Below are 26,436 nucleotides of genomic sequence, written 5' to 3' on the forward strand. Positions count from 1 at the left end.
CAGGACATGGAGTCAACCTCCATGTTAAATGCCCATCAACAGATGAATGGATAAAGAAGATGTGGCACATATATTCAATGGAATATTGCTCAGCCTTAAAAAGAAACAAAATTGATTTATTTGTAGTGAGGTGGATGGACCTAGAGTCTGTCATACAGAGTGAAGTAAGTCAGAAAGAGAATAACAAATACCGTATGCTAACACATATATATGGAATCTTAAAAAAAAATGTTCTGATGAACCTAGGGCCAGGACAGGAGTAAAAATGGAGATGTAGAGTATGAACTTGAGGACATAGGGAGGGGCCAGGGTAAGCTGGGACACAGTGAGAGAGTAGCATTGACATATACACAGTACCAAATGTAAAATAGATAGCTCGTGGGAAGCAGCTGTATAACACAAGGAGATCAGCTCAGTGCTTTGTGCCCACCTAGAGGGGTGGGATACGGAGTGTGGAAGGGAGATGGAAGAGGGAGGGTATATAGTGAATATATGTATGCATATAGTTGATTCACTTTGTTATACAGCTGAAACTAACACAGTGTTGTAAAGCTATTATACTCCAATAAAGTTGTTAAAAAATTATCAATGTTATTTATTATTACTATGGTTTTTAATCTTATTTTATGTCAAGCCCTTTGGTAGGAGCTGAAAGTACAAAGTTAAAAACTATTTTGAAGTTGTGGAGGCAGTTATCATATTGTGTGATCACTGAGGTAACTAGCCATCTCTCAAGGGAATCAGGGAAGGTTTCATATGAGTTATTATTCTAAAATTAGATATGGAAAATGAGCAGGAGTTAGTCAGAGTATGAAGCCATGTTATGGGAGTAATAGTGTTCTTAAAAAGAGGGAACAGCCATGAGAAAAGATAGCATATGATGAACTCAAAGATCTGAGAGAATTTTAATATGGATGATATTGAAAAATCACAAAGGGGAAAAATCACAGAGGTCCTTGTAATACATATCAAGAAATTTATTTTTTATTTTTATTGAAGTATAGTTGATTTATAATCCTGTGTTGGTTTCAGGTGTACAGCACAGCAAATCCTTTATATATATATATATATATATATATATATATATATATATATATATATATATATTCTTCAGATTGATTTCTCCTATAGGTTATTACAGAATATTGAGCATAATTCCCTGTGCTATACAGTAGGTCCTTGTTGGTTATCTATTTTATATATAGTAGTGTGTATTTGTTAATCCCTACCTCTTAATTTAGACTTTACCATGTATGCAGTGGGAAGTTCTGATGGGTTTTAAGCAGAAGAATGACTGGATCACATTCACATTTTAAAATGATTTCTTTGGCTGCAATATGGTAAAGATATTGAGAATAAGCAGAATTGCTAAGTTGCTATTGTAATAGTAATGGGATGAAGATAAGTGGAAGGAATACAGAGATATTAAGGAAGTAGAATCAGCTGTGCTTGTTGATTGAATATTAGAGTGAGAGAAGTAGGACTCAAGCATTCACTTAATGTAATGGTTATGATACATCTTCAGTATGGAGACAAAGACATCTCAAGTTTTAAACTGGATATTTTTTCTATATCCTCGTGTAGGAAACAGAGGGTGAGGAACATATTTGGGAACAATGGGTGATAAAAGCTATTGACTTTGGTTTTTGATATTTTTGGTGTGAAGTGCCTATACAGCTACTAAGTGAAATTGTCTTGGGAAAATAGATCTGGAACTTAGAAGTCATGGTGTAGCCCATGTCTTAATAGGATCTCTTGGCTACTCTTTGAACCCAGTCAAATTGGATAGGTTTCTTAAATTGCTTTGAAGTGGATTTTATGTCAAGCTATTGTTAGACATGATCTTGTGGTGCTCTGAGATCTTCATAGATTTTATCTCAACAATTTTTACATTCTCCCTGAATGTAGTTCAGTCTAAATCAACTAAGTGCCTGAGGTACCATATAGTTAGAAATTGTGCTAAAGTCTTCTGACAGCTATGTGATATCTTTCTTGGTTTCTAATTTTCATTCTATTTGTGGCCTTTGCCAAAGCCATTTACCTTCTTGTCCACCAATATATCTGTTTCTAATGAAGGAATGATAAGAATTTTGACATCTTGCCCTTCCTTAGCAGCAGAGTTTGGTAAACAGTGATGAGTTCCCCAGTTCAAGACTTCTATTTGTTAGCCATTAAATATTCATTTTAAAATGTTCAGGCTCCTTGGAGTCAGTGCACTGCACTGACACTTGTTTTTAATATCCATAAAAATCTACATCTGTCTCTTCAAAGTAGACAATTAAGCAACTCAGGGCAATAACCAGTCATATTGTTAGTTATCAGAAAAGTGTCATTGGGCCTTTGCTCCACTCTTTCTCAGAATAAAAATAATGAACACCTATATTTTGTTTTTTATATGAGCACAGAGCCATGGCTCTCTACCAAGAAGAGGTTTATAATGAGGAGGACAAATAAAACATTAAGGCAGATGACTTAGTCATAGTGAAATGAGGTTCATCACAAGTGGACCAGATAGAGCAACTCCAAACTTCAAGTAAATTAACCTTGAGTATTCTGGGCTATAGCAGTAACTTCAAGCTCTATAACTATTACAAAATCTATGTTTACAGAGTATCATGTGATAGTTAAGTGCCCAGGCTGTGGAGCCAGACTGCACTTGAATATATATTGGATTGGCCAAAAAGTTCGTTCTGGTTCTTCCATAAGATGTTACAGAAAAACCCAAACGAAAATTTTGGCCAACCCAATATAATGAGGTGCAAAGAATACTGGATTAAATTCTGGTCCTAGTTTACTCATTTATTTATTGAGTTATTGAGAACCTATTAGGTTATGAGTATGTATTGGTGAATAAAACAAATATGGTGCTTGAGTTTATGGAGCTTATATTCTGGTAAGAGAGACAAAATAAATAATTAAAGAACCAAATAATTGCATAGTTAAAATCAGTAAGTTCTATGAAGAAAATTAATATACACAAGTGATGGAGTATAGTGAGGGCCCTACATTAGGTATGATATGAGAGAAGGTGTGTCTGAGGCATTAACATTTAAGGTGAGACCTGAAGGATGATAATGACCCACTCATACAAGCAAGAGAGGGAAGCATATTATAGATGGAAAGATGAGAGTGTACGGAAGCTCTGAAGTTGGGAAAAGCCTGTTATGCTCAATGAACTAAAAGGAGGCCTGTATGATGGGAGAGAAGTGAGCAATGGGGACAGTGGCCCACACTGAGTTGTAGAAGGAGTTAGGGGAGAGATACTTTAAGGCCTTATAGGCCATGGGTTTTAATTTGGATTTTATCCTAAGGGTGAAGAAAAGCCATGAAAGGGTTTACTCAATAGAGCAATATGATAAAATTTACATTTTTAAAAGACCTCTTTGACTTTCACATGCAGCAGTAATTAGAGGGGTCAAGAGAAGTACAAAGACCATTTAGGAGACTCTAACAGTGGCCTCTGAGACACATGATGGTGGCCAAAACTATATGGGTAGTAGTAGAGATAAAGAAAAATGAATATGTTTGATATATATTTAGAAGTGTTCTGGTTTGAAAAACTAGTAGATTTTTCTGCCATTTACTGAGATATGAGAGACTGAAACAGAAAAGGTAGGTGAAGGTAGGAGGTAAAGTTAAATTTGAGATGCCCATGAGACATCCAGGTAGAGATGTCAAGGAAGCAGAAGGAATATAAACTTAGAAATTCCAAGGATAGGTCAGAGATGAATATGGTGATCTGTGGCCGTAAGTTTGACTGAGAGCTCCCATTTATCTTGGAGCTTCCTTTTTTCACATCTTACTTCTGTCATTTATACACTCTCTGAGACAATCTATGAGATAGGAGCTAAAAAACAGATTAAATACTCTGCATTAGCTTCATCACTCTCTAGATGATGCACTTCATCATCTAGATGATGTGAAAGAGTTTTTTCCACAAAGGTCATGGAATTTTTCAGGGAAATAGTATCAGTTTGGTGAGTCTTTGTTCAAGGTATAACTCTGCATGTAAGATGAGATTCATCAAACCCATTTAAGTATATTGATATATGCTCCTGCTGATGACATCACTGTGAGATTTTGACAGATTACAGAACATTCCCCTTTTGGACAGATTTGCCAGACTAAGGAAAGTATAAATTGAAATGACAAGGAAAAACTGTAATAAATTCTTCCATCATTCTTGTTTTATGCCTTTGCAATTTCTCTAGAAGTTAAAACATCAGAAGGGTAGGGATGAGTGCTTTTTGTTATTCTTGAGTTTAGTTTTCTTAAAGTGGATTACAGTTTATGGATTTCTATTCACCTAAATACCTAAGAATATTAACACAGATTTGTTGTACAGGTTGGGGATTATCTCTAGAATTAGCTCACCACTTGAGATATGTCATTACAAATTAGCCTTTTTTCTTTTTTTTTCATTGTTCAAGATTTTATTTTTTAATGTAATTGTGCTGCCTGTAAATGAGTAACATCTACTTGCTAAAACAGAACCAGAAAACCTTCATTTGCATCTTTCTGGTAGTGTTAGTTCACCTCCCTATTGTTATTGAAAAATAAAGGGCTCTATTTGGCAATGGATTCAAACTGCCTTTCTTGAAGAACATTCTATGGAAGGTATACCCAGTCTCAGAGGTTAACAAGTCTTCTCTTCCCTACTTCCTGCACCTCAGGGAACTCTTAGTCAATCCGGGAGACCTTCCCAGGAAGAGAAGACAATTCAAGGCTGTCAGAGTGCTGTGGGCTCCAGGAAAACCTTCAAGGTGGCCTTCAAGGTCCATTTCAGGCAGCTTAATCTTTTCTCTAATCAGATTGGCCTTTCCCTCAGTTGGAGACATCTTTTATTTACTCATTTATTTGTTCAAAGAATTTGTATTAAGCACCTTGTTGGTGCTGGATGTGGTGCTAGACCATGGGCTTCCATCTATGAACATAGTAGAATGGCTGTCTATCCTCTTGTAGCTTTTTGCTGCTCTCTGCACTTGCCAAATGGTTAGATTCCCTAGCAGGTTATAGCACCATGAGATGTTACTTTTTTGTTTTGGAAGAATGACCAGGGAACAAACAAAGAGAAAGGGTTTAAATATTCATTTGTACTGTAAGTTTGTGGGCCTCACAATGCCCCACACAGCTTTGGGTAGAGGTTACATGTTCAGTCAAAGTTCCATAGACTGGAATATAAATGCTAGTGCTTATAAAGATCCTGGAGATCATCTAGTACAACCCTTTCATTTAATAGATGAGGACACTGAAGCACAGAGAAGAAAACAACTCTGTTCAAGGTTGTACAGAAAGCTTGGGGCACAGCCAGCCTTTAGGGCTCTGTCTCCTGCACTAACTTTGCAAAAAAAAGACAAAAAAAATCTTGCTTTAAGTTGAAATGATCTGAGAGTCAACAGATATGTTTTAGGAGGAAAGATGAATTGAGATAACTTTACCTAAAAAAAACCAGAATACCAAAGAGTAACTTAAGGATATTCTTAAAAATTGCTTATGAATATTTATTTTTATAAAACGTCTTGATTAGGGGTTTCTTCTGGTGGCTCCAATGTGAATTGAACACATTTAAATACTGCCAGAGTGGTAAAGACCTATATTGGAATAGGATCTAAAAAAGAGTGGATATATGTATATTTATAACTGATTCACTATGCTGTACAGCAGAAACTAACACAACATTGTAAAACAACTACACTCCAATAAAAATTAATTAAAATTTAAAAATCCAGAGTACAAGAGTAAATCTCCAAAAAGTGTAGTGATTTTTAAATTCTTGGATCTGGCAGGTACTCAATAAATGTTTGTTGAAGTAGTGACAAAAAAAACTTACTCTAGTTTATCTTATGTAAAATAAAGTTTGAGAACCACTGAGCTCAAAAAAAAAAAAAAAGAATAAACAATTACTGCCAGCATGGCCTGAATTAGACATGGGGAAGAATGGTAAGTGAATTCTATCTTGCACTCCTGAGATGGATCCTTGAATCCTCTGCTTAATATGTTTCCAACAGGAGAGGAAATCTATTTGTCCCCAGTTTAGAAGCAATGGTGACCAGACTGGTGACTGTACAAGGTTTCTTCATAGAATTATGTTACTCTGTCCTCAGTGGTAACAAGCTCACATTCCATCGCAGCAGGGACATCTCCTAACAGAGGACAGTGGCTTCAGCTCTTTGTGTGGCCCACTGACAGCTTCTCTCTCCTGGTTTCTGAGTCTCCCTCTGTAGCCTTTTCTCTTAATATAGGGTTTTAAAGTAGGTCTGAAAGTGATGTTCTTTTAACATATGTCATACTATTTGTTTATGTTGGAAGAATATTTTTTTATATTGTACTTTGTTCACGAGGTGAATACATTGCAAAGAATGAAATTTTACTCATTATCAAGATAAATATTTGTTAGTAGCCAAGCAAGTAATGAGCTACCTCTCCCCTCAACACACACAAACACAGTTATCTGCTTTAGAGAACCATTTCACTCATTACCAGTACCAGTAATCAAGATGGGAGAATATGTAAACTTGAAAAGCTGAGATTCAGTTCTACCATTTGTGAGTCTTTAACAAAAATTCCCTAAACTTTCTGTGGTATTGTGCATGAATGTTGAGACAGAATTTTCTAAAGCACCAGAAAAATCTCTGGGTGCAAAGTTTCCTTGGTATCTATCACCTCTTCAGAATGCAAATACAAATAATTAGGAAAATCTTGTGTGCATGTTTATTTATGTCTCTAAGTCTTAATGACAGGTCAAACTTCAGGTAATGGCTACAATGATAAGAGTCAATAATTTCAAGATTTGGGTTTCTTTTAGAGGAAGCAGAAAAAGCATCTAAGTCATTTGTGTATTCCTGATGCCTAGCATGGTACATATGCACCAAAACGTATCAGTACATGATTGAAAGAGGGAATGATACTAATTGTTTAATTTGGATTTTATTTCTTGATTTAAACTAAGAGCACATGAAAGGACTTGTTGAGCAAATTGCTGGCATTCTCCAACCATACCTTCACCCTTTCCAAACCATCCATTTTGCACAGATTTTTTTTCATATTATGAAACTAATTGCTTTTGATATTTTAAAAAATATACATTGCTTTCCAAGGTCATATTACTGAAAAAGGTCAGGATTTGAATTACAGTCACAGATATATTTGGTCCTGGATGTTACCTACTTTAAATTTTACTTAAATTCTGGAGGACTTTCAAGATGGCGGAGGAGTAAGATGTGGAGATCACCTTCCTCCCCACAAATACACCAAAAATACATCTACATGTGGAACTACTCCTACAGAACACCTACTGAACACTGGCAGAAGACCTCAGACTTCCCAAAAGGCAAGAAACTCCCCACGTACCTGGGTAGGGCAAAAGAAAAAACAGAAACAAAAAATTAGGGATGGGACCTGCACCTCTGGGAGGAAGCTGTGAAGGAGGAGAAGTTTCCACACACTAGGAAGCCCCTTCACTGGCAGACATGGGGGGGTGGCAGGGGGGAAGCTTTGGAGCCATAGAGGAGAGCACAGCAACAGGGGCACAGAGGGCAAAGCGAAGAGTTTCCCACAGAGAGGATTGCTTCTGACCAGCACTCACCAGCCTGAGAGGCTTGTCTGCTCACCCATCAGTGTGGGTGAGGGCTGGGATCTGAGGCTTGGGCTTCAGAGGTCAGCTCCCAGGGAGAGGACTGGAGTTGGCTATGTGAACACAGCCTGAAGGGGGCTAATGTATCACAGCTAACCAGGAGGGAATCCGGGAAAAAGTCTGGAAGTGCCTAAGAGTCAAAAGACCATTGTTTTGGGGTGATTGAGGAGAAGGGATTCAGATAACCACCTAAATGAGCTTCAAAGATAGGCATGAGCCGTAGCTAAGAGAGAAGACACCAGAGACGGGCATGAAATGCTAAGGCCGCTGCTGCAGCCACCAAGAATCCTGTGTGCAAGAACAGGTCACTATCCACACCTCCCACCAGGAGCCTGTGCAGCCCGCCACTGCCAGGGTCCAGTGATCCAGGGACAACTTCCCCAGGAGAACACATGGTACGCCTCAGGCTGGTGCAATGTCATGCTAGCCTCTGCTGCCGCAGGCTTGCCCCACATCCCATACCCCTCCCTCCCACTGGCTTGAGTGAGCCAAAGCCCCCTAGTCAGCCACTCCTTTAACCCCCTCCAGTCTGGATGAGGAACAGTTGCCAGAGGGTGACCTACATGCAGAGGTGGGACCAAATCCAAAGCTGAACCCCAGGAGCTGTGCAAACAAAGAAGGGAAAGGGAAATTCCTCCATGCAGTCTCAGTAGCAGTGGATTAAATCTCCACAGTTAACTTGATGTACCCTGCATCTGTGGAATACCTGAATAGAAAACGAATCATCCCCAAATTGAGGCAGTGAACTTTGGGAGCAACTGTAGACTTGGGGTGTGCTCTATGCAACTGACTAGTTTCTGATTTATATGTTTACCTTAGTTAAGTTTTTAGTGCTTGTTATCATTGGTGGATTTGTTTATTGGTTTCCTTGCTCTCTTTTTCTTTTATTACTTTAAAAAAATTTTTGATTTTAATAATACATTTTTTAAATTTTTTATTTTAATAACTATTTTATTTTATTTTATTTCATTTCATTTCATTTTAGTCTTTCTATTTTTTCTCCCTTTTCTTCTGAGCTGTGTGGCTGACAGGGTCTTTGTGCTATAGCCAGCTGTCAGGCCTGAGCCTCTGAGGTGGGAGAGCCGAGTTCAGGATACTGGACCAACAGAGACCTCCCAGCACCCCATAATATCAATTGGTAATAGCTCTCCCAGAGATCTCCATCCCAATGTTAAGACCTAGCTGCACTCAATGACCAGCAAGCTCCAGGGCAGGACACCCCATGCCAAACAGCTAGCAAGACAGGAACACAACCCCACCCCCATCAGCAGAGAGCCTGCCTAAAATCATAATAAGTTCACAGACACCCCAAAACACACCACCGGATGCAGTCCTGCCCACCAGAAAGACGAGATCCAACCTCATGTAACAAAACACAGGCACCAGTCCCCTCCACCAGGAAGCCTGCACAACCCACTGAACCAACCTTAGCCACTGGGGGCAGACACCAACAACAGCTGGAACTGTGAACCAGCGGCCTGTGGCCTGCAAAAACAAGACCCCAAACATAGTCAGTTAAACAAAATGAAAAGACAGAGAAATATGCAGCAGATGAAGGAGCAAGGTAAAAACCCACGAGACAAACAAATGAAGAGGAAGTAGGCAGTCTACCTGAAAAAGAATTCAGAGTAATGATAGTAAAGATGATCCAAAATCTTGGAAATAGAATGGAGGAAATACAAGAAACGTTTAACAATGACCTAGAATAACTAAAGAGCAAACAAACAATGATGAACAACACAATAAATGAGATTAAAAATTCTCTAGAAGGAATCAACAGCAGAATAACTGAGGCAGAAGAACGGGTAAGTGACCTGGAAGATAAAATAGTGGAAATAATTACCTCAGCCCAGAATAAAGAAAAAAGAAAGAATTGAAGACAGTCTCAGAGACCTCTGGGACAACATTAAATGCAGCAACATTCAAATTATAGGGGTCCCAGAAGAAGAAGAGAAAAAGAAAGGGACTGAGAAAATATTTGAAGAGATTATAGTTGAAAACTTCCCTAATATGGGAAAGGTAATAGTCAATCAAGCCCAGGAAGCGCAGAGAGTCCGATACAGGAAAAATCCGAGGAGAAATACACCAAGACACATATTAATTAAATTATCAAAACTTAAATGCAAAGAAAAAAATATTAAAAGCAGCAAGGGAAAATAAACAAATAACATACAAGGGAATCCCCATAAGGCTAACAGTTGATCTTTCAGCAGAAACTGCAAGCCAGAAGGGAGTGGCAGGACATATTTAAAGGGACGAAAGGGAAAAACCTACAACCAAGATTACTCTAATCAGCAAGGCTCTCATACAGATTCAACAGAGAAATTAAAACCTTTACAGACAAGCAAAGCTAAGAGAATTCAGCACCATCAAACCACTTTTACAACAAATGCTAAAGGAACTTCTCTAGGCAGGAAACACAAGAGAAGGAAAAGACCTACAATAACAAACCCAAAACAATTAAGAAAATGGTAAAGGGAACATACATACCAATAATTATAATAAATGTAAATGGATTAAATGCTCCAACCAAAACACATAGCCTGGCTGAATGAATACAAAAATAAGACCAATATATATGCTGTCTACAAGAGACCCACTTCAGACCTAGGGACACATAAAGACTGAAAGTGAGGGGATGGAAATAGATATTCCATGCAAATGGAAATCAAAAGAAAGCTGGAGTAGCAATTCTCATAGCAGACAAAACAGACTTTAATAAAAAGACTCTTACAAGAGACAGAAAGGACACTACATAATGATCAAGGGATCAATCCAAGAAGAAGATATAAAAATTATAAATATTTATGCACCCAACATAGGAGTACCACAATACATAAGGTATATGCTAACAGGCATACAAGTGGAAATTGACAGTAACACAATCATAGTAGGGGACTTTAACACCTCACTTTCACCAATGGACAGATCAACCAAAATGAATATAAATAAGGAAACACAAGCTTTAAATGGCACATTAAACAAGATGGACTTAATTGATATTTATAGGACATTCCATCCAAAAGCAACAGAATACACTTTCTTCTCAAGTGCTCCTGAAACATTCTCCAGGATAGATCATATCTTGGGTCACAAATCAAGCCTTGGTAAATTTAAGAAAATTGAAATTGTATCAAGTATCTTTTCCGACAACAATGTTATGAGACTAGATATCAATTACAGAAAAAAATGTAAAAAATAAAAACACGTAGAGGCTAAACAATACACTGCTAAATAACCAAGAGATCACTGAAGAAATCAAAGAGGAATGAAAAAATACCTAGAAACAAATGACAATGAAAACACGATGGCCCAAAACCTATGGGACACAGCAAAAGAAGTTCCAAGAAGGAAGTTTATAGCAATACAATCCTACCCCAATTGACAAGAAAAATCTCAAGTAAACAACCTAATCTTACACTTAAAACAATTAAGAAAGATAAACAAAAAGAATCCAATTTTAGCAGAAGGAAAGAACTCATAAAGATCACTTCAGAAATAAATGAAAATGAAATGAAGGAAATGATAGCAAAGATCAGTAAAACTAAAAGCTGGTTCTTTGAGAAAATAAACAAAATTGATAAGCCATCAGCCAGACTCATCAATAAAAATGGAGAAACTCAAATTAACAGATTTAGAAATGAAAAAGGAAAAGTAACAACTGACACTGCAGAAATACAAAGGATCATGAGAGATAACTACAAGCAACTCTATGCCAATAAAATGGACAACCTGGAAGAAATGGACAAATTCTTAGAAAAGCACAACCTTCTGAGACTGAACCAGGAAGGAATAGAAAATATAAACAGACCAATCACAACCACTGAAATTGAAACTGTGATTAAAAATTTTTCAACAAACAAAAGCCCAGGATCACATGGCTTCACAGGCGAATTCTATCAAACATTTAGAGAAGAGCTGACACCTATCCTTCTCAAACTCTTCCAAATACAGCAGAGGATTGGACACTCCCAAACTTATTCCATGAGGCCACCATCACCCTGATACCAAAACTAGACAAAGATGTAACAAAGAAAGAAAACTACAGGCCGATATCAATGATGCAGATAGCTGCAAAAATCCTAGTAAACAGAATCCAACAGCACATTAAAAGGATCATACACCATGATCAAATGGGGTTTCTCCCAGATGGCAAGGATTCTTCAATATATGCAAAGCAATCAATGTGATACACCATATTAACAAACTGAAGGATGAAAACCATATGATGATCTCAATAAATGCAGAGAAATCTTTTGACAAAATTCAACACCCATTTATGATAAAAACTTTGCAAAATGTAGGCATAGAGGGAAACTACCTCAACATAATAAAGGCCATATATTGCAAACCCACAGCCAACATCGTTCTCAATGGTGAAAAACTGAAACCAATTCCATTAAAATCAGGAACAAGACAAGGTTGACCACTCTGTCTGCTATTATTCTACATAGTTTTGGAAGTTTTAGCCAGAGCAATCAGAGAAGAAAAAGAAATAAAAGGAATCCAAATCGGAAAAGAAGAAGTAAAACTGTCACTCTTTGCAGATGACATGATACTACACATAGAGAATCCTAAAGAAGCTATCAGAAAACTACTAGAGCTAATCAATGAATTTGGTAAAATAGCAGGATACAAAAGTAATGCCCAGAGATCTGTTGCATTCCTATATACTAATGATGAAATAACTGAAAGAGAAATTAAGGAAACACTCCCATTGACCGTTAGAGCAAAAAGAACAAATTCCTAGAAATAAACCTACCTAAGGGGACAAAAGACCTGTATTCAGATAACTATAAGACACTGATGAAAGAAATTAAAGATGATACAAGCAGGTGGAGAGATATACCATGTTCTTGGATTGGAAGAATCAACATTGTGAAAATGACTATACTACCTAAAGTAATCTACAGATTCAATGCAATCCCTATCAAACTACCAATGGCATTTTTCACACAAATAGAACAAAAAGTTTCACAATTTGTGTGGAAACACAAAAGACCCTGAATAGCCAAAGCAATCTTGAGAAAGAAAAACAGAGCTAGAGGAATCAGGCTCCCTGACTTCAGACTATAATACTAAGCTACAGTCATCAGGACAGTAAAGTACTGGCACAAAAATAGAAATACAGATCAATGGAACAGAATAGAAAGCCCAGAGGTAAACCCATGCACTTATGGTCACCTTATCTTTGATAAAGGAGGCAAGAATATACAGTGGAGAAAAGACAGACTCTTCAATAAGTGGTGCTGGGAAAACTGGACAGCTACATGTAAAAGAATGAAATTAGAATACTGTAACACCATACACAAAAATAAACACAAAATGGATTAAAAACTTAAATGTAAGGCCAGACACTATAAAACTCTTAGAGGAAAACATAGGCAGAACACTATATGACATAAATCACAGCAAGATCCTTTTTGATCCCCCTCCTAGAGAAATAGAAATAAAAACAAGAATAAACAAATGGGACCTAATGAAACTTAAAAGCTTTTGCACAGCAAAGAATCCATAAACAAGATGAAAAGAAAACCCTCAGAATGGGAGAAAATATTTGCAAATGAGGCAACTGACAAGGGTTAATCTCCCAAATATACAAGCAGCTCATGCAGCTCAGTGTCAAAAAACAAACAACCCAGTCCAAAAATGGCAAAAGACCTAAATAGACATTTCTCCAATGAAGATATACATATTGCCAACAAACACATGAAAGGATGCTCAACATCACTAATCATTAGAGAAATGCAAATCAAAACTACAGTGAGGTGCCACCTCACACTGGTCAGAATGGCCATCATCAAAAAATCTACAAACAATAAATGCTGGAGAGGGTGTGGAGAAAAGGGAACCCTCTTGCACTGTTGGTGGGAATGTAAATTGATACAGCCACTAGGGAGAACAGTATGGAGGTTCCTTAAAAAATTAGAATTAGAACTATCATACAACCCAGCAATCCCACTACGGAGCATATACCCTGAGAAATACATAATTCTAAAAGAGTCATGTACCAAAATGTTCATTGCAGCTCTATTTACAATGGCCAGGTCATGGAAGCAACCTAAGTGTCCATCGATAGATGAATGGGTAAAGAAGATGTGGCACATATATACAATGGAATATTACTCAGCCATAAAAAGAAACGAAATAGAGTTATTTGTAGTGAGGTGGACGGACCTAGAGTCTGTCATTCAGAGTGAAGTAAGTCAGAAAGAGAAAAACAAATACCGTATGCTAACACATATATGGAATCTAAAAGCAAATTGGTCTGAAGAACCTAGGGGCAGGACAGGAATAAAGATGCAGACGTGGAGAATGGACTTGAGGACACAGGGTGAAGGAAGGGTAAGCTGGGACGAAGTGCGCGGGTAGCTTTGACATATATGCGTGGCCAGATGTTAAATAGCTAGCTAGTGGGAAGCAGCCACATAGCACAGGGAGATCAGCTCAGTGCTTTGTGACCACAGAGAGGGGTGGGATAGGGAGGGTGGGAAGGAGGCACCAGAGGGAGGGGATATGGGGATATATGTATACGTATAGCTGATTCATTTTGTTATACAGGAGAAACTAACACAATAGTGTAAGGCAACTATACTCCAATATAAATGTTAAAAATAAATAAAAGGAAGGTAGAGAACTGGCTTCTTTTATTAAAAAAAAATCAAAATAAATTCAGTTTTTCCAGTATCAGTTTTCTTCCCACCATCTTTTACTGAGTAATTTTTCTCTAATTTTTTTTCACATTCTATATTCCCATGCCTACTTGCGTCTATTAGTATATTCCTTATTCCAGCATACTCCAAATAATGTTCTTTGGAAGATAATTATAGGAATTCCTTTAGAAGGATTTTATGGTCATGTAAGTTTGGCAAATTTAGGGTTATGTTAAGTTTAAGCAGGTTTCTATAGCGCAATACTCCTCAGATTCTTTAATATGGTAAAAGTCATTGTAAATCTCTGAGGCGAATAAAGGTGATATTTTTGATGTAAAAAATTTTACTTACATTCTGACTGAGAAAATTCTCTATCCTCTGCTCCTACATTTTACTTCCCTCTGAAAACAGAGAATTGATCAGAAAGGAGATAGTCCTCTGTTTTCCTGTAGGAACTTGATCATAGTGTGGCCTTTTCTCCCTGCTGGTGCTGTAGCCTTAGTTGTGTTATATAGCAGCTTCTGAGTCTGCTACCAAACCCCAACTGCTAAAGCAAGATGTACGGTGTTTTCTTTGCGGGGCAGAAGAAACTTTTCCAGTCAACTATAGAGGACTCGGCTTCTAAGAGCCCACAATCCTTTTGCACCATGGAAGTTCACCTTCCTCTTTTTGGTTTACAGCACCCTCTGTTGGGAAATGTCTGCCAAATCCAGAAACTGTGAAATAGCACTAATATTTTCAACCAGTCCTGAAATTGTAGCACAAAGAAGTTCCATTGGTACTGCTGCTGTGGCTGCTGCTGTTGTTGTTTTGTGTGTGTGTGTTAAATGAAAGTAGTTCCCTGAATTTTCAAGACCTATTGGCACAAGGTTCTGGAAGCCTTCTACTTTCTTTTATGTACAGTTCTTAATTTGGAAGGTTCAGAGACATGATAAGTATACTACTAAAATCCCTGTCACATTTTCTTCCTTGGGACTTGAGACACTCTTGCAAAAGAGACTCCTGGTGACTTGCATGAATATCCCAGAATTCTTCAGATACCTACAGATAGAAAGGCTTATATCTTGTTATATCAACCAAAAATGTAAAATGTCCCTCCTTGCCAATTTACACAGTCAAGACTTGATTTACGCTTCATTCATACAAGAAATTTTGTAAGAAATTCATTAATTGGGGAATTCCCTGGCAGTCCAGTGGTTGGGACTCAGCACTTTTACTGCTGGGGCCCAGGTTCAGTCCCTGGTCAGGGAACTTAGGATCCTGCAGGTCACGCAGCACAGCCCAAAAAAGGAAATCATTAATAACATTCAAAGCTTAAAAGTTAAACATAGTATGCAAATATAATACAATAAAATATTGATATTTCTATTCCTAGGACAACCTGGGCCAAAGCTCATAGCTTAATATCCAGGTTCCTTAGGTATAGCAGGGCAACAGCCTGGTCTCTGGTTGAGCCAGTATGAGAGCTTTGGAGCCACTTAGCCACTATGGTGGGAAATGTAGGTTGTTGTACAAGTTATAATGACAAAAGCAGATATAATATTTAATTATATAAATTATTATTAAACAATAACTACATATAGGTATATCAGGTAAATATTCTCAAAGGTTCCATTTTAATTTACAATCTTCAATATTTATGCAAATTATCTTAAAAACACTAAGTCACATTCTGCCACATTTTAAAGAGAAAATCCATGTTGGGAAATAGGGTAAGTCAGGTCATATTATAGCCTAGCTTCTGGGGCACTGGGCAAAAAAAGAGCCCATTAGGTGTCCATTATTGTGCAGTGAATACTGTCTTTTGAAATAGAAAATGTAGCTCATTTCTCTCACTGTTTACTTGGATCTCACTGATACTGTTTTTGTTCATTCCACAATACTTGATGGCTTTAGATGAAATCATTTTGATGCTTTCTCATATTTTATGTGTTATATATGCCCTCTGTTTGTAGAATAGAATATGATACAGTTAGTATAAAGTTTATAAAACAAAAACTACAACATGCAAGATGATTTTTTCCCTAAAACAGAATTAGTTTCTTTTGGCCTCATTCTCTCCGAGGTTGAACACTTCATCTTAGATGATTCAAACTAAACTCAATGAATATAAGCTTTATTCAGTCAAATTATGTTTTCTCCTCATACCTTACATTCTCTCCAGTGTTACATCAAAGCTCCAAGAGTTCATGTAATACCACAGCATTGTTGGGAAAGGAGTATCTGTTTCTTGGTTTCTGGCAAATACTCCTTTTAGCATCTGTTGAAATCCACATAATATTCAGTTAATTATCCATTCTGGACACTATATCCTCCTAATTCTGTCATCTTTAGGTTTGTCACCGCTTTACTACCATGCTCTCCACTCATGGGAAATAGAAAATATTTGTGTACTCTCCCATCCCTCTCTTGGGCCTCAGGAAATCACTGGAACAATTTCAGGCCTTCTATCCTAGACATACCATATCACCATTTCTCAGGTACTGCTGCTGAACGATGGTGGCACCAGAGAATTCTTCAAGTGACCTGCTTGGGCTTCATCTGAGGTGTAAAGCATCAAACCTCTTTTCTCTCAGATCCTTAAACCTATCTGCAGTTTCTATTCTCCCCACTCCGAGGACACAGCTTGGGGAAAAGAATTCTCATAATCACTTTTCAGAGGTACTACAGCGTTTCATTATCTTGCTTCTCTTTCCTATATTTTCTGTCCTCTTCTAGTTCAGAGGATCTTTTATTTCCTTTGGTGTGAGAGAATTTGCTTGTGTATCATTATGCATTCTTTCAGATCAATTTTTTATGGCTTTGGCTTCTGATTCTCAATTCCTGGGCTTTTGGAAGCAAAAATAGTATCCTCTCTAACCAGTTTCTCTGCCACTAGTTCCAAAATAAATTTTAAATTGATTTTTTTTCCTCTGTATTTCTTCCATAACCTTTATGTCCTGAGGTAGTGAATGTCAAGGTCTTGTTTTAAATGGAGAGAGCCTCAAGGTAAAAGGACATTCTAGAAAATTAGAAAACATATTGGTTTATTTTTCTAAATGTTACACTGTAACAATAAAATTTCTAAATAATGCTGAAATCCACATTTTGGGATATGCCTTGGGATTGCCAGCTGGAGTATAGAGAAACCAAGACATCTCCTTTCAGTCTCAACAACTGTTATAACTATACACATTCCCCTAAACAATTTACCTGTCAACATTACTCTTCTCCTCTGTGTTTAAAGGGAAGAGACCCACTCCATAAACAGTGAAGCCAAAAGTGTTGAAAACCTACCCCTCTCAACAAGTCAACAGGTTGCTTCTAGTTTATGAATGGGAAGAAAAATAGAATGGGTGCTTTCAATTCTAATCTTAGAAACTCAAACCCTTGAGCAGGGAAAGTCTTTTTCAATCCAACAGTCAGAACAACTAAATTTCTGGTTACAATTTGTTAGTTGAGATAACAGAGGGCATAGGAACCTCACCCAAATATATAAGATTTCTTCTAAAGCTTAGGGTTTATGACCTTTCATTTCTTTTCTTGACCTTAAATCATTTTTGTTACTTGAAGTTGCCTCTGTGTATACTAAGTTAAACACACCTTGTCACGATAGCATACTAGGATGTCACCAACAACAAAAGGAATCTTTTTTTGGTAACAAGTAGCACAACAATCCCTGCCCCTCTAGTGACCATGTTGTTTCATTTTGGTGATATCTCTGCTCCCAGAAATCCCTACTCTCTTATTCTGGGCCTCTCTGACTATTATCATTGCTGTCCCTTATGCTGATAGAAAAAAAAAATCCATCATTACCTGATCTCAGTAGGTGTGCTATATTGTTTATTTTTAATTCTGTATCAACCACCCTCATGAAGTCTCCTATGCCATACAGAGGAGGAGCTGGGAACCACATTTCCCAGAAGTCCCTTTCCATTTGTTTTCTGTTTAAAACGTGTTAATGAAAGAAACATAGATTTGGAAAGCAGAAGAGAAGGAGAGGTAATTACTCGCTGGAAGCAACTGCAGGCAGACAATTGGGCAGATATGAGGTTTGAAGAAACTTGCAGGAGAACTTCTTAAGAATTTCTAAATTCCAGTCTCTCCCTATTTGGGACAAAGAGAAGTATCCTCCAAAAGTGTTACCTGTGGTTTGAACTAGTCTCAGTGGAAGATGAATCTCTGTCTTTTGTAGTAACTTAGTCATTTCACAAGAAAAGAAGAGGTCGAAGTGTTACAGCATTTATTTCTCTATATTCAGGTGGTTTAGCATCCACAGGACCTCCTGTTTCCCAGTTACGGGAACGTTTAGTGCTAACCTCCTCCATGTCCTTTTCTATGGGTAGAACCTCAGTTGAAGAGTAGGTTCAATAGCCTCCAGGTTATTAATTTACTTTTACTATTTTCAAAAATTGGAAATTCTAGAGAGGAAGTTGTGAGTTGCAGATTTACTAGCAAAAGTAAATTGTCAATATACGTCTCAAGAACTTTTCTTCATAAAAGCTTAATTCTTATATCTGTTCACCCATGCCTATCTCAGAGAGTATACTTTTTATCTATTTGAAAAAATTGTTTTGAGGACTTAATGAATCCTAAATTTTTTTAAGGTCTTTGATACATAATTGACCAATCAAAACTTTGCTGAAATGTCCACTTGCCTTCTGAAACTCTTTGGTACTGGTCATACTTGAAGAGATATGATTGATCAAAATTATACCTGAGACTTGGCTGAAATATTGGCAGTTGCTCACTTCCACAGATATTACCACTCTTAAAGGGCTGTATTTACTATTTATTAAGGCTACCTTTTAATATTTGGGAGGCTATTTTTTATTTTTTTATTTTTTTAACATCTTTATTGGAGTATAATTGCTCTACAATGGTGTGTTAGTTTCTGCTTTATAACAAAGTGAATCAGTTATACATATACATATGTTCCCATATCTCTTCCCTCTTGCGTTTCCCTCCCTCCCACCTCCCTATCCCACCCCTCTAGGTGGTCACAAAGCAACAAGCTGATCTCCCTGTGCCATGCGGCTGCTTCCCACTAGCTATCTATTGTACGTTTGGTAGTGTGTATATGTCCATGCCACTCTCTCACTTTGTCACAGCTTACCCTTCCCCGTCCCCATATCCTCAAGTGCATTCTCTAGTAGGTCTGTGTCTTTATTCCTGTCTTACCCCTAGGTTCTTCATGACCTTTTTTTTTTCTTAAATTCCATATATATGTGTTAGCATACAGTATTTCTTTTTCTATTTCTGACTTACTTCACTCTGTATGACAGACTCTAGGTCCATCGACCTCACTACAAATAACTCAATTCCATTTCTTTTTATGGCTGAGTAATATTCCACTGTATATATGTGCCACAACTTCTTTATCCATTCATCTGTCGATGGACACTTAGGTTGCTTCCATGTCCTGGCTATTGTAAATAGAGCTGCAATGAACATTTTGGTACATGACTCTTTGAATTCTGGTTTTCTCAGGGTATATGCCCAGTAGTGGGATTGCTGGGTGGTATGGTAGTTCTATTTTTAGTTTTTTAAGGAACCTCCATACTGTTCTGCCTAGTGGCTGTATCAATTTACATTCCCACCAGCAGTGCAAGAGGGTTCCCTTTTCTCCACACCCTCTCCAGCATTTATTGTTTCTAGATTACTGTTTTTATTTAATTTTATTTTTTTATTAGTTTCTGCTTTATAACAAAGTGAATCAGTCATACATATACATCTGTTCCCACATCCCTTCCCTCATGCATCTCCCTCCCTCCCACCCTCCCCATCCCACCCCTCCAGGCGGTCACAAAGCACCGAGCTGATCTCCCTGTGCTCTGCGGCTGCTTCCCACTATCTATCTACCTTACGTTTGGTAGTGTATATATGTCCATGCCTCTCTTTCGCTTTGTCACAGCTTACCCTTCCCCCTCCCCATATCCTCAAGACCATTCTCAAGTAGGTCTGTGTCTTTATTCCCGTTTTACCCCTAGGTTCTTCATGACATTTTTTTAAAATTCCATATATATGTGTTAGCATACGGTATTTGCCTTTCTCTTTCTGACTTATTTCACTCTGTATGACAGACTCTAGGTCTATCCACCGCATTACAAATAGCTCAGTTTCGTTTCTTTTTATGGCTGAGTAATATTCCATTGTATATATGTGCCACATCTTCTTTATCCATTCATCCGATGATGGACACTTAGGTTGTTTCCAGCTCCGGGCTATTGTGAATAGAGCTGCAGTGAACATTTTGGTACATGTCTCTTTTTGAATTATGGTTTTCTCTGGGTATATGCCTAGTAGTGGGATTGCTGGATCATATGGTAGTTCTATCTTTAGTTTTTTAAGGAACCTCCATACTGTTCTCTATAGTGGCTGTACCAATTCACATTCCCACCAGCAGTGCAAGAGTGTTCCCTTTTCTCCACACCCTCTCCAGCATTTATTGTTTCTAGATTTCTTGATGATGGCCATTCTGACTGGTGTGAGATGATATCTCATTGTAATTTTGATTTGCATTTCTCTAATGGTTAATGATGTTGAGCATTCTTTCATGTGTTTGATGGCAGTCTGTATATCTTCTTTGGAGAAATGCCTATTTAAGTCTTCTGCCCATTTTTGTATTGGGTTGTTTGTTTTTTTGCTATTGAGCTGCATGAGCTATTTATAAATTTTGGAGATTAATCCTTTGTCAGTTGCTTCATTTGCAAATATTTTCTCCCATTCTGAGGGTTGTCTTTTTTTTTTTTTTTTTACAATGTATATATGTTAAATGATCACCACAATAAGTTTAGTTAACATCCATCACCATACATAGCTAGAAGTGTTTTTCTTTGATGAGAACTTTTAAGATCTACTCTCTTAGCAACTTCCAAATACACAATACAGTGCTATTAACTATAGTCACCATGCTATACATTACATCCCCAGGACTTATATCTACAAATGCATTTTTAGTTTGCTTGTTTAGGTTCCACATATAAGTAAGATCACATGGTGTTTGTCTTTCTCTGTCTGACTTATTTCACTTAGCATAATGCCCTCAAAGTCCATTCATGTTGTCACAAATAGCAAGACTTCATTCTTTTTTATGGCTAAATAGTATTCCATTCTCTGTGTGTGTGTGTGTGTGTGTGTGTAATTTTCTTTTTATTTATTTATTTATTTTTTTTTAATTTTTTTAAATTTTTTGCCTTATAACAAATTTAATCAGTTATACATATACATATGTTTCCATATCCCCTCCCTTTTGCGTCTCCCTCCCAGCCTCCCTATCCCACCCCTCCAGGCGGTCACAAGGCACTGAGCTGATCTCCCTGTGCTATGCGGCTGCTTCCCACTAGCTATCTACCTTACGTTTGGTAGTGTATATATGTCCATGCCGCTCTTTCACTTTGTCACAGCTTACCCTTCCCCCTCCCCATATCCTCAAGTCCATTCTCTAGTAGGTCTGTGTCTTTATTCCTGTCTTACCCCTATGTTCTTCATGACATTTTTTTTCTTAAATTCCATATATATGTGTTAGCATACAGTATTTGTCTTTCTCTTTCTGACTTACTTCACTCTGTATGACAGACTCTAGGTCTATCCACCTCATTACAAATAGCTCAATTTCATTTCTTTTTATGGTTGAGTAATATTCCATTGTATATATGTGCCACATCTTCTTTATCCATTCATCCGATGATGGACACTTAGGTTGTTTCCATCTCCGGGCTATTGTAAATAGGGCTGCCATGAACATTTTGGTACATGTCTCTTTTTGAATTATGGTTTTCTCAGGGTATATGCCCAGTAGTGGGATTGCTGGGTCATATGGTAGTTCTATTTGTAGTTTTTTAAGGAACCTCCATACCGTTCTCCATAGTGGCTGTACCAATTCACATTCCCACCAGCAGTGCAGGAGTGTTCCCTTTTTTCCACACCCTCTCCAGCATTTATTGTTTCTAGATTTTTTGATGATGGCCATTCTGACTGGGGTGAGATGATATCTCATTGTAGTTTTGATTTGCATTTCTCTAATGAGTAAAGATGTTGAGCATCCTTTCATGTGTTTGTTGGCAGTCTGTATATCTTCTGTGGAGAAATGTCTATTTAGGTCTTCTGCCCATTTTTGGATTGGGTTGTTTGTTTTTTTGTTATTGAGCTGCATGAGCTGCTTATAAATTTTGGAGATTAATCCTTTGTCAGTTGCTGCATTTGCAAATATTTTCTCCCATTCTGAGGGTTGTCTTTTGGTCTTGTCTATGGTTTCCTTTGCTGTACAAAAGCTTTTAAGTTTCATTAGGTCCCATGTGTTTATTTTTGTCTTTATTTCCATTTCTCTAGAAGGTGGGTCAAAAAGGATCTTGCTGTGATTTATGTCATAGAGTGTTCTGCCTATGTTTTCCTCTAAGAGTTTGATAGTGTCTGGCCTTACATTTAGGTCTTTAATCCATTTTGAGCTTATTTTTGTGTATGGTGTTAGGGAGTGATCTAATCTCATACTTTTACATGTCCCTATCCAGTTTTCCCAGCACCACTTATTGAAGAGACTGTCCTTTCTCCACTGTACATTCCTGCCTCCTTTATCAAAGATAAGGTGACCATATGTCCGTGGGTTTAACTCTGGGCTTTCTATCCTGTTCCATTGATCTATCTTTCTGTTTTTGTGCCAGTACCATACTGTCTTGATTACTGTAGCTTTGTAGTATAGTCTGAAGTCAGGGAGCCTGATTCCTCCAGCTCCATTTTTCGTTCTCAAGATTGCTTTGGCTATTCGGGGTCTTTTGTGTTTCCATACAAATTGTGAAATTTTTTGTTCTAGTTCTGTGAAAAATGCCAGTGGTAGTTTGATAGGGATTGCATTGAATCTGTAGATTGCTTTGGGTAGTAGAGTCATTTTCACAATGTTGATTCTTCCAATCCAAGAACATGGTACATCTCTCCATCTATTTGTATCATCTTTAATTTCTTTCATCAGTGTCTTATAATTTTCTGCATACAGGTCTTTTGTCTCCTTAGGTAGGTTTATTCCTAGATATTTTATTCTTTTTGTTGCAATGGTAAATGGGAGTGTTTCCTTGATTTCACTTTCAGATTTTTCATCATTAGTATATAGGAATGCCAGAGATTTCTGTGCATTAATTTTGTATCCTGCAACTTGACCAAATTCATTGATTAACTCTAGTAGTTTTCTGGTAGCATCTTTAGGATTCTCTATGTATAGTATCATGTCATCTGCAAACAGTGACAGCTTTACTTCTTCTTTTCCGATTTGGATTCCTTTTATTTCCTTTTCTTCTCTGATTGCTGTGGCTAAAACTTCCAAAACTAGGTTGAATAAGAGTGGTGAGAGTGGGCAGCCTTGTCTTGTTCCTGATCTTAGTGGAAATGGTTTCAGTTTTTCACCATTGAGGACGATGCTGGCTGTGGGTTTGTCATATATGGCCTTTATTATGTTGAGGAAAGTTCCCTCTATGCCTACTTTCTGCAGGGTTTTTATCATAAATGGGTGTTGAATTTTGTCGAAAGCTTTCTCTGCATCTATTGAGATGATCATATGGTTTTTCTTCTTCAATTTGTTAATATGGTGTATCACGTTGATTGATTTGCGTATATTGAAGAATCCTTGCATTCCTGGAATAAACCCCACTTGATCATGGTGTATGATCCTTTTAATGTGCTGTTGGATTCTGTTTGCTAGTATTTTGTTGAGGATTTTTGCATCTATGTTCATCAGTGATATTGGCCTGTAGTTTTCTTTCTTTGTGACATCCTTGTCTGGTTTTGGTATCAAGGTGATGGTGGCCTCGTAGAATGAGTTTGGGAGTGTTCCTCCCTCTGCTATATTTTGGAAGAGTTTGAGAAGGATAGGTGTTCGCTCTTCTCTAAATGTTTGATAGAATTCGCCTGTGAAGCCATCTGGTCCTGGGCTTTTGTTTGTTGGAAGATTTTTAATCACAGTTTCAATTTCAGTGCTTGTGATTGGTCTGTTCATATTTTCTATTTCTTCCTGATTCAGTCTTGGCAGGTTGTGCATTTCTAAGAATTTGTCCATTTCTTCCAGGTTGTCCATTTTATTGGCATAGAGTTGCTTGTAGTAATCTCTCATGATCTTTTGTATTTCTGCAGTGTCAGTTGTTACTTCTCCTTTTTCATTTCTAATTCTATTGATTTGAGTCTTCTCCCTTTTTTTCTTGATGAGTCTGGCTAATGGTTTGTCAATTTTGTTTATCTTCTCAAAGAACCAGCTTTTAGTTTTATTGATCTTTGCTATCGTTTCCTTCATTTCTTTTTCATTTATTTCTGATCTGATGTTTATGATTTCTTTCCTTCTGCTAGCTTTGGGGGTTTTTTGTTCTTCTTTTTCTAATTGCTTTAGGTGCAGGGTCAGGTTGTTTGCTTGAGATGTTTCCTGTTTCTTAAGGTGGGATTGTATTGCTATAATCTTCCCCCTTAGAACTGCTTTTGCTGCATCCCATAAGTTTTGGGTCCTCGTGCCTCCATTGTCATTTGTTTCTAGGTACTTTTTAATTTCCTCTTTGATTTCTTCAGTGATCACTTCGTTATTGAGTAGTGTATTGTTTAGCCTCCATGTGTTTGTATTTTTTACAGATCTTTTCCTGTAATTGATGTCTAGTCTCATAGCATTGTGGTCAGAAAAGATACTTGATACAATTACAATTTTCTTAAATTTACCAAGGCTTGATCTGTGACCCAAGATATGATCTATCCTGGAGAATGTTCCATGAGCACTTGAGAAAAATGTGTATTCTGTTGTTTTTGGATGGAATGTCCTATAAATATCAACTAAGTCCATCTTGTTTAATGTATCATTTAAAGCTTGTGTTTCCTTATTTATTTTCATTTTGGATGATCTGTCCATTGGTGAAAGTGGAGTGTTAAAGTCCCTTACTATGAGTGTGTTACTGTCGATTTCCCCTTTTATGGCTGTTAGTATTTGCCTTATGTATTGAGGTGCTCCTATGTTGGGTGCATAAATATTTACAATTGTTATATCTTCTTCTTGGATTGATCCCTTGATCATTATGTAGTGTCCTTCTTTGTCTCTTCTAATAGTCTTTATTTTAAAGTCTATTTTGTCTGATATAAGAATTGCTACTCCAGCTTTCTTTTGATTTCCATTTGCATGGAATATCTTTTTCCATCCCCTTACTTTCAATCTGTATGTGTCTCTAGGTCTGAAGTGGGTCTCTTGTAGACAGCATATATATGGGTCTTGTTTTTGTATCCATTCAGCCACTCTGTGTCTTTTGGTGGGAGCATTTAGTCCATTTACATTTAAGGTAATTATTGATATGTATGTTCCTATTCCCATTTCCTTAATTGCTTTGGGTTCGTTATTGTAGGTATATTCCTTCTGTTGTGTTTCTTGCCTAGAGAAGTTCCTTTAGCATTTGTTGTAAAGCTGGTTTGGTGGTGCTGAACTCTCTCAGCTTTTGCTTGTCTGTAAACGTTTTAATCTCTCCATCAAATCTGAATGAGATCCTTGCTGGGTAGAGTAATCTTGGTTGCAGGTTTCTCTCCTTCATCACTTTAATTATGTCCTGCCACTCCCTTCTGGCTTGTAGAGTTTCTGCTGAGAGATCAGCTTTTAACCTGATGGGGATTCCCTTGTGTTTTATTTGTTGTTTTTCCCTTGCTGCTTTTAATATGATTTCTTTGTGTTTAATTTTTGACAGTTTGATTAATATGTGTCTTGGCGTATTTCTCCTTGGATTTATTCTGTATGGGACTCTCTGTGCCTCCTGGACTTGATTAACTATTTCCTTTCCCATATTAGGGAAGTTTTCAACTATAATCTCTTCAAATATTTTCTCAGTCCCTTTCTTTTTCTCTTCTTCTTCTGGAACCCCTATAATTCGAATGTTGGTGCGTTTAATGTTGTCCCAGAGGTCTCTGAGACTGTCCTCTGTTCTTTTCATTCTTTTTTCTTTATTTTGCTCTGCAGCAGTTATTTCCACTATTTTATCTTCCACCTCACTTATCCGTTCTTCTGCCTCAGTTATTCTGCTATTGATCCCATCTAGAGTATTTTTCATTTCATTTATTGTGTTTTTAATCGATGCTTGATTCATCTTTAGTTCTTCTAGGTCCTTGTTAACTGTTTCTTGCATTTTGTCTATTCTATTTCCAAGATTTTGGATCTTGGAAATAGAATCTTGG

This window comes from Mesoplodon mirus (genome assembly GCF_964341445.2).
Source record: "Mesoplodon mirus genome assembly, chromosome: X".
NCBI lineage: Eukaryota > Metazoa > Chordata > Mammalia > Artiodactyla > Ziphiidae > Mesoplodon > Mesoplodon mirus.